Raw genomic sequence first — 7,985 nt, 5'->3', positions numbered from 1 at the left:
CTTGCTTTATTTCTAAGAAACCCCAGTTTATTTTCAAATTTTTGTACGGAGTATGAAAGATTCAATCCGATTCAATTCTTTCATTTGCGTAAGACATTGTAGGTATATTTACATGTTTAGTAAAAATCTATGACATGCAAATCTTTATTTACACTTTTTGATTTAATATTGAGATCGCAGCGACCCTGCTTTCTGGGTCTAAGGCCGTTGGTTCGATTCCCAGAACTGGAAAAATGTGTGTGTTATGAACATGGTTTTTTTTCAGTGTCTGGGTGTTTATATCTTATATTATAAGAATTTATGTATATTATTCATTACAATATTGATCAGTCATCTTAATACCAATAACTAGCTACGCTTACTTTGGGGCTAGATGGCGATGTGTGTATTGTCGTAGTATATTTATTTATTAAATATTGGTTCACCGCTTCATACTCAGTATGAAGCGGTGAACCAATAGCGCATTGGGTAGGAGCTCGGCTTCACTTTCGGGGGGCCGAGTTTGAATCCCAGCACGCACCTCTAACTTTTTTAAGTTCAGGTAATCAGGTGAAGGAAATCATCGTGAGGAAACCTGCATGCCTGCGAGTTCTACATAATGTTCTGAAGGTGTCCACCAGACCGCACTGGGCCAACGTGGTGGACTACCGCCTTATCCCTTCTCATTGCGGGAGGCGACCCGTCTTCTTTAGTGGGTCGGTAACGGGTTGATGCGATGATGATGAAAGATTGTATCGGAGAATTTTACTTATCACGATTTGTAAACGGATGACGTGGCGGGCAACAGCTAGTTGAACTTAAATGCAGCTGTACACACAGCCTCGATAATATACGGAATAATAATTTAACTAATAACTTACCGTATAAGAAATACACTTATGCATACATTATTTCGTAATTCGGTTACACGTTGTTCATTGAAATGAAATGGGGAATATTTCTTTTTTTTATCACAAGCTTTTGATACATTGTGTTGGGCTATTTTCTCTATTTTATGAATGAATAAATGAATATACTTTTATTGCACACCACAAAAATAATATATAAAAAAGAAAAGTATAACAAAACAGTGTATACAATTTAGCGGCCTCATCGCTTCATAGCGATTTCTTCCAAGCAACCAATGGCGAAGATAAAGAACAGGTCCAGAAAATAGATAATAATAATAAATATACTACGACAATACACACATCGCCATCTAGCCCCAAAGTAAGCGTAGCTTGTGTAAGGTGACTAAGGACTGACTGAATATTTTATGAATAACATACATACTTCTAATACACATATAAACACCCAGGCACTGAAAAACATTCATGCTCATCACACAAACATTTTCCAGTTGTGGGAATCGAACCCACGGCCTTGGACTCAGAAAGCAGGGTCGCAAACTGAGCTAATCGGCCGTCAAAATTTCATTTTAACATAATGTTTTTCTTTTTCCGCAGATGACTGTACGCCGTTATCAAAGAACGAATTTGCTATAATAATTTGAAAGAACACAAAATAACAATAATTCGTAATTAACAAAACGTTACATGTGTAGGGGTTATCTCGTTATCAGGGGGGAATCAATCAATCGCCGATCAATTATAACTGTGTTAACGATGATTATTTAAATCAGTACTCATTGTGTTTTGTGCGGACATTGTGATATAATTGTGTGCTGTGCGAGAAAATATTTCCACAGCCCTGGATGTGATTGGTGAGACGATAATTTGTTTTTCCACTTATTTATTTATATATTTATACGTGGCGTTCAACTTAATAGTAGTTCTAAAAAAAATTTTAGTATTCAGTATCGTTAAGCCTTAACGCTTAGGGTTTGCTGCTGTCCGTTGAGGAGTTCTGTCCTCTACCACATTCATCAGATCTACAAAAAGTTTGGGCAAAATTAAACACATATTATAACCTCTATAGTACAAAAATAATTATTTAAATCGGTTATAATTTGTCGGAGTTATATCGTTAAATCGTCAAACACTTTCATCCCCTCTCCCAAAGAAACCGAGCTTAATGTCGGGATAAAAGTATCCTACAAAGTTTAATGATGATCGGTTAAGTAGTTTTTGCGTGAAAAACTACTTTACCGATCCTCATTAAACTTTGTACACATATTTTATTTTATATCCTCATTAAACTTTGTACACATAGTAACAAACAAACTTACATTGACATTTATAATTTTAGTAGGGATAGGGATAGGGATTAAGAGCACTAACAACATGCATATTACACATTTTTAAACATAGCACACACACAAAAACATGTATTGATATGCACGTCAATTACAAGTGCACATAGCATTGAAAAAGCGTCATGTAAACTTAATTTGAAAAAAAAGACACAAAAATTTAACTCACTGTTAGTATTTGGTGAGTTTTTTCCTAAAAGCTGTTGGTGAGTTATGGAAGATATCGAACATTTAATTTTTTATACAGACTTTATTATATAGTACCTGATGATTGTTTTGGTAAATCAAAAAAAAATACAGAGCAAAAAAAAGGGGAGAAGAATCATCTGTACTCAAACTGGAGTCTTCTGGTTTCGGGACCGCCAAATCCTTCATCGAAGATATTATTGTCCTTACCTTGTCGATAGAGGCGAATTTACCATCATATTCTAGAGATATTTTAGCAGTTTTCGTTGCCTGAAAATACGAATAAAACGACCTTTTCTAAGAATAAAACCAAGTTACATCGATTTATCGCCCCCGAAATCCCCTGCATACTAAATTTCATGAAAATCGTTGGTGCCATTTTCTAGATTCAGATTACCTTTATCATCATCATGCATCCACTGCTGGACATAAGCGATCTAGCAGCGCCAAGTCTTGAATTCTATTATATACACGTAACGTACGAAGCGTTTTGCTTCTTCCTTTCTGATCCGCATCGCAAAGGCCTGGAATGCCCTCCCATCTTCCGTCTTCCCTGATACCTATAATCTGGGTACCTTCAAATCAAGAGTGAATAGGCATCTTCTAGGCAAGCGCGCTTCATCTTAGGCTGCATCATCATTTACCATCAGGTGTGATTGCAGTCAAGCACTTGTCTATATACTTAAAAAAATATATATATATATATATATTATATATATAAACCTACATCTTGAATCACTATAACTATTGCTGAAAACTGAATTAAAAACTGAAAAAACCGTTTCGTAGTTTAAAAGAACTAAGCGGACAAACAGCGGAAGCGATTTTGTTTTATACTTTGTAAAGAAGAAGGTAAATATATAAATATAATTGAACTTAAGGAAAAATCTTAAATAGGTAGCTTACCTATTTATTTCTGCAATGATCTCTCTTGGGTATTACCTATCCATTGACAGAATTGTAAGTGGCACTTAAGCGATTCATAGAGACATGATTCACGGTGTAGCTGTCACTTGATTCACGGTTTTTTACTGCAGGGTGGCGCCAAAGAAGAATGTGCTTAAGTAGATATAATTGTGATAAGTAGACTATTTCTGTCCTGCGACCGGATTCAGTATCTGAACGCTGAAAACTGAAACGCGCCGCTATGTGGCCGCTTCGCGCAACATTTTGATTTCTCTAACATACCTCGATCTTGCACCGACGGCAAACTCCAGGTTCCATTCAGTCGCACGAAATACTATAGTAACCTATTTTATGGTTAATTGTGTCAGACTGGAATTCCCTGCCTGGTGACATACTTACGTCAGGCTAATTCCCTAAATTTATTCAAGAAGCGTTTGGAAAACCATTTCTTATCAATGTAATATTATAGTATGTAGTATATTGCTTAAATATGGATATACTTAAATATATTATGTATAATATGTATGTAGTATTAGAATTTATGAGTAAATAGTTTATTATAATTATTTTGTATATTACATATATAATATATATTTTTAAACTGAAATTGCTGCACAAACCCGTTCCTTCGTTTGTTTCCTAACGTCAAAGGTTGTCTGGAAGAGATCGCTTTAGTAATAAGACAGCCTTTGCACGCTCTATTTTATTTTCTAAGTTTCTTCTGTATTTGTGTTTAATTTTTATAAAATTTGTGTGTGCAATAAAGACTTCAAACAAACAAACCTCGACCTCTGCGTCCAAGAGTTGTGGTGTTCTGTTAAATAACCTACTAACCTATTAGGTATACCTAAAAAAATCCTGAAGAATTGGGCTATCAAATCCTTTCAAAATTGCACATATAAAACTGCCAAATTCGTGTAGTGGTGAGCATGTTTGACTACTGAAAATGTGGTGCTGGATTCGATTACCAGCTGAAGTCAAGAATTGTAATAAATATTAGCCTGGATAAGTCGAAGTACGCCCGCCGTTAAAAATAGATTTCTTATTATTTATTACACACACAAAAACAAAATGACAAAAGGAAACACAATAGATACAAGAAAAAAATATTAAAAAAACTAGTGTAGGTGTGCAAAGACGGTCTCATGGCAAAGCGATCTCACTTAGACAACCTTTGGCGAAACTATTGTTGTAATAAGGAACGCGTTTTGCGTTCTAAATAAAATAAAAAACATAAATTAATAAATTAACTACCCCCTAGTGCATAGTATTCCACTAGTCAATCCCTTTTATTTGATACCCACATTGAACTTTAATCATATTGTAGTTGTATAATTTTAATAATAAATAAATATACTACGACAATACACACATCGCCATCTAGCCCCAAAGTAAGCGTAGCTAGTTATTGGTATTAAGATGACTGATCAATATTTTAATGAATAATATACATAAATTCTTATAATATAAGATATAAACACCCAGACACTGAAAAAAAACATGTTCATAACACACACATTTTTCCAGTTCTGGGAATCGAACCAACGGCCTTAGACCCAGATAGCAAGGTCGCTGCCCACTGCGCTAATCGGCCGTCATTTAATTTTATAGATAATAAATATTAAAACAATCATTCAACTAACTTCAGTTTTCACAGTGCACGGCAAAAAATGAATTTTATAAGTAATTTTTTTTTACTTTTGGTAACGTTATTGCAATTATCTTAAGGCGCATCAAATTTTTTGAAAAAAAATTATAGCCTATGTTACTTCCTACCTTTTTGTAAGGAAATTGTTGAAATCAGTCTAGTACTACCGGAGCTTATACAGTACAGATCAAAAAAGATCCTCTTTATAATATTACTAGCTGTTGCCCGCGACTTCGACCGCGTTTGCTTTTGTTTTTGAAGCGTCACGTAGAAACAATTTATTTGAGAGTTGCGTGGCAGTATCAGCAGCAAAAAATAGTCGATTGCGCTGGGCAATCAATTTTAACTGTAGTCAGTAAATGGATGGGACCCACTTTTCTGGTTTGAATGAGAAGTGTACGTCGGTTTCAGCTTTTTTAACTAACTGTTGACGCCGAATTGTTACCGTTAAAGTAAGAGACAACATTATTTATACTCTTAGATGACTCAAATAAAAATACTAAAATACGTATTCCGTAAAAAGCATAATATTACATAAAATAAAATAAAATAAAATAAAATAGCCTTTAATTCCAAAACGTCATTTCATACACACTAATAAACATTTATACTTTTAAATTTAATAAACATTAATATATTGAATTGTTAGGTCAGGTATGGTTTAACATTAATATTGAATTAAAATTATGTACTTAAATTATTAATTAATTATGTCCCGAGTTTCGGATTGCCTGTTGGCAAAGGCCTCCTCTAGCTCTCGCCACTGCTTCCTGTCGTGCGCTACTCTGCGCCAGTTAGGTCCCGCGGTCTGTTTAATGTCGTCTTCCCACCTCCTATATGGTCGGCCTCTATTTCTCTTTCCATCTCGTGGGTACCAGTTTGTGACGACTTTGCTCCATTTTTCCTGTCTATCTCTTTGTGAATGTCCTGCCCATCTCCATTTTTGTATGCCAATCTTATTTAGAATATCAATGACTCTAGTTTGATTTCTAATGTTGTGGCTACTATATCGGTCTTTTCTCTTCACTCCTATTATGCTTCTTTCCATTGCTCTTTGGCAAGTAACTAGTTTTGTTCTATGATTTAGATTTAAAGACCAAGTTTCACAGCCGTAAGTAAGACAGGGTAAAATACAAGTGTTGAAAACTCTACTCTTTATCGGCATACCAAGATCTCTACTTTTCATAATTTCCTTCATTGCCCAGTATTTCTTCAAACCATTTGCTATTCTCCTGTCAATTTCTTTAGACATTGAATCTGTAGGTGATATGATAATATTACATACACTAGGTATATTATTATAAACTATGTCAGTACAATGTGCAAAATAATATAAAATCGTCGTTATTTCGCCTTAGGTAAAAATTATCTTTCCCTGAGTACTTAAGGAAAATCCCATTGATAATAGTAAAATATTTGTTTCTAACTAAAGTTTCCAGCGTAGTAGTACGAGTCATATAATTATCAATTATTATTAGATTAATTACTTAAAAGGGCTTAAATTATTATAAAATTATCATTATTTTAATTTTATGCGACGTCTCCACGTCATTTCCCACTTCGTGTTATCGTACAAATATATTTATGACCTAAAACTGCTGTGTTCATCTGTGTTTAGTTATTATTATTAAACTCTTTATTTGTATACCACAACATTAAATATAACAAAAACAGAAACATATCGAAATAATAATAATAATAATTTATTTACCAAAATTCACAAGTAGACTTAAAACTATTATGGTGTAATCATAAATTCTTACGAATTTTACCGTACACCATCGTGCCGTAGACAAAAAGTAACATCTAAAGAAATTAATTAACACCCACCTACTTACTACATCAATCAAGATATTCCATATAAATAAAATTCCCTCAATATAAAGGTAGATACATCGGAAGTTTAAAATTGGTAGTAGGTAGGCAGGTAGGTACTATAAATATATTTTAATATTAACTAACAATCTTATTTAAACCTATATCCTATAACTTTATTAGTAATGTTAACTATTACTATTTAAACTATTGCTATTTACAAAAAACCTTAAGTGGATAACAAAGCAGGTATTTTAAAAATGCGGTAAGTAAAAAAGAAAGAAGAAAGAAGTTATCATGTTCAAAAATTGTTGTGCTGGTTTTTTGTCAAGATATTTACCAGTAGAAAGTAAGGACGTAAGGTGTATATCAAAATAAAGTTAAATTAAATATGTGTGCCAAATAAATAAAGTTGAAATTAAAAAAATCCTTAATTTAGTATATTTGATGACTCCTACACAATCATAAGAAAAAGATCTGCATCAATGATGAGCAGAATGCGCGGAAGTTTCAACAATATTTTGAAAATATTAAGCAATAAATGTGAAAATCCCTCTATGGAGCACTGGGTAATGGGTTGGTACACATACACCCAGTGCTCAAGAGGGTAACTTAATTATAAAATAGAAATAAGATAATGTTACAAGCTATGGAATTTTATCCGAAATAAACTTTATTATTTTTATTCTTCTAGACATTTGATTTCCTTATTAAGGGAGTTGTGAAAAAATATGTAATTCGCCATTTTGTGCGGCAAGCTTGGATTTGAAAATTGCCACGTGTATAGTGTTCTACATGCCCTTTCATTTGATACATATTGAGGGGGTTGTGAAAAAATATGGCACCCGCCATAATGTGGAGGCGGCCATCTTGGATAGATTTTCATTACACGTAGCTAAGAACACTCCCGGCTATTTCACCTTTCACACAAAAAAACAAAATCAGAATCGGATCATCTGTTCGGGAAATAGGATGCCGCAGACAGACACACATACAGACACAGGTGCCGGAACTCTCTGTGCTCCTGATTCTAGTCTGCTTGCTATACAATGTAAACACAGTTTTCTTGACGAATTTCGGCCACGGTATTTAATCTCCAGAGTAATTTTCCAAGAGATTACGTGGGAGATATATTGTACAAGAAGGTGCGCGGACGCAGGTTCACTCTCTATTCCATCACGCTCATAGTTCGATGGGACGGCAGCTCCAAAACGACCGGAAACAGATCAGGCGTAGGAT

The 7,985-nt window shown here is 34.1% G+C and overlaps 1 protein-coding gene across 1 annotated transcript in view; it reads left to right on the top strand.

The window, feature by feature from the left end:
* The first annotated feature begins 1,638 nt into the window (after positions 1 to 1,638).
* LOC120625005 (mucin-2-like) overlaps positions 1,639 to 7,985 on the top strand; it is a 36,669-nt gene continuing 30,322 nt past the window's right edge. The window contains exon 1 of the mRNA XM_039891915.1: positions 1,639 to 1,702. The gene's annotated coding sequence lies outside the window, so the exon portion shown is untranslated. The remainder of the gene's footprint in view (positions 1,703 to 7,985) is intronic.

This window comes from Pararge aegeria, chromosome 7 (assembly GCF_905163445.1).
Source record: "Pararge aegeria chromosome 7, ilParAegt1.1, whole genome shotgun sequence".
NCBI lineage: Eukaryota > Metazoa > Arthropoda > Insecta > Lepidoptera > Nymphalidae > Pararge > Pararge aegeria.
The sequence above is the reverse complement of the archived record's forward strand: the minus strand, read 5'-3'. Positions and strand labels throughout refer to the sequence as shown.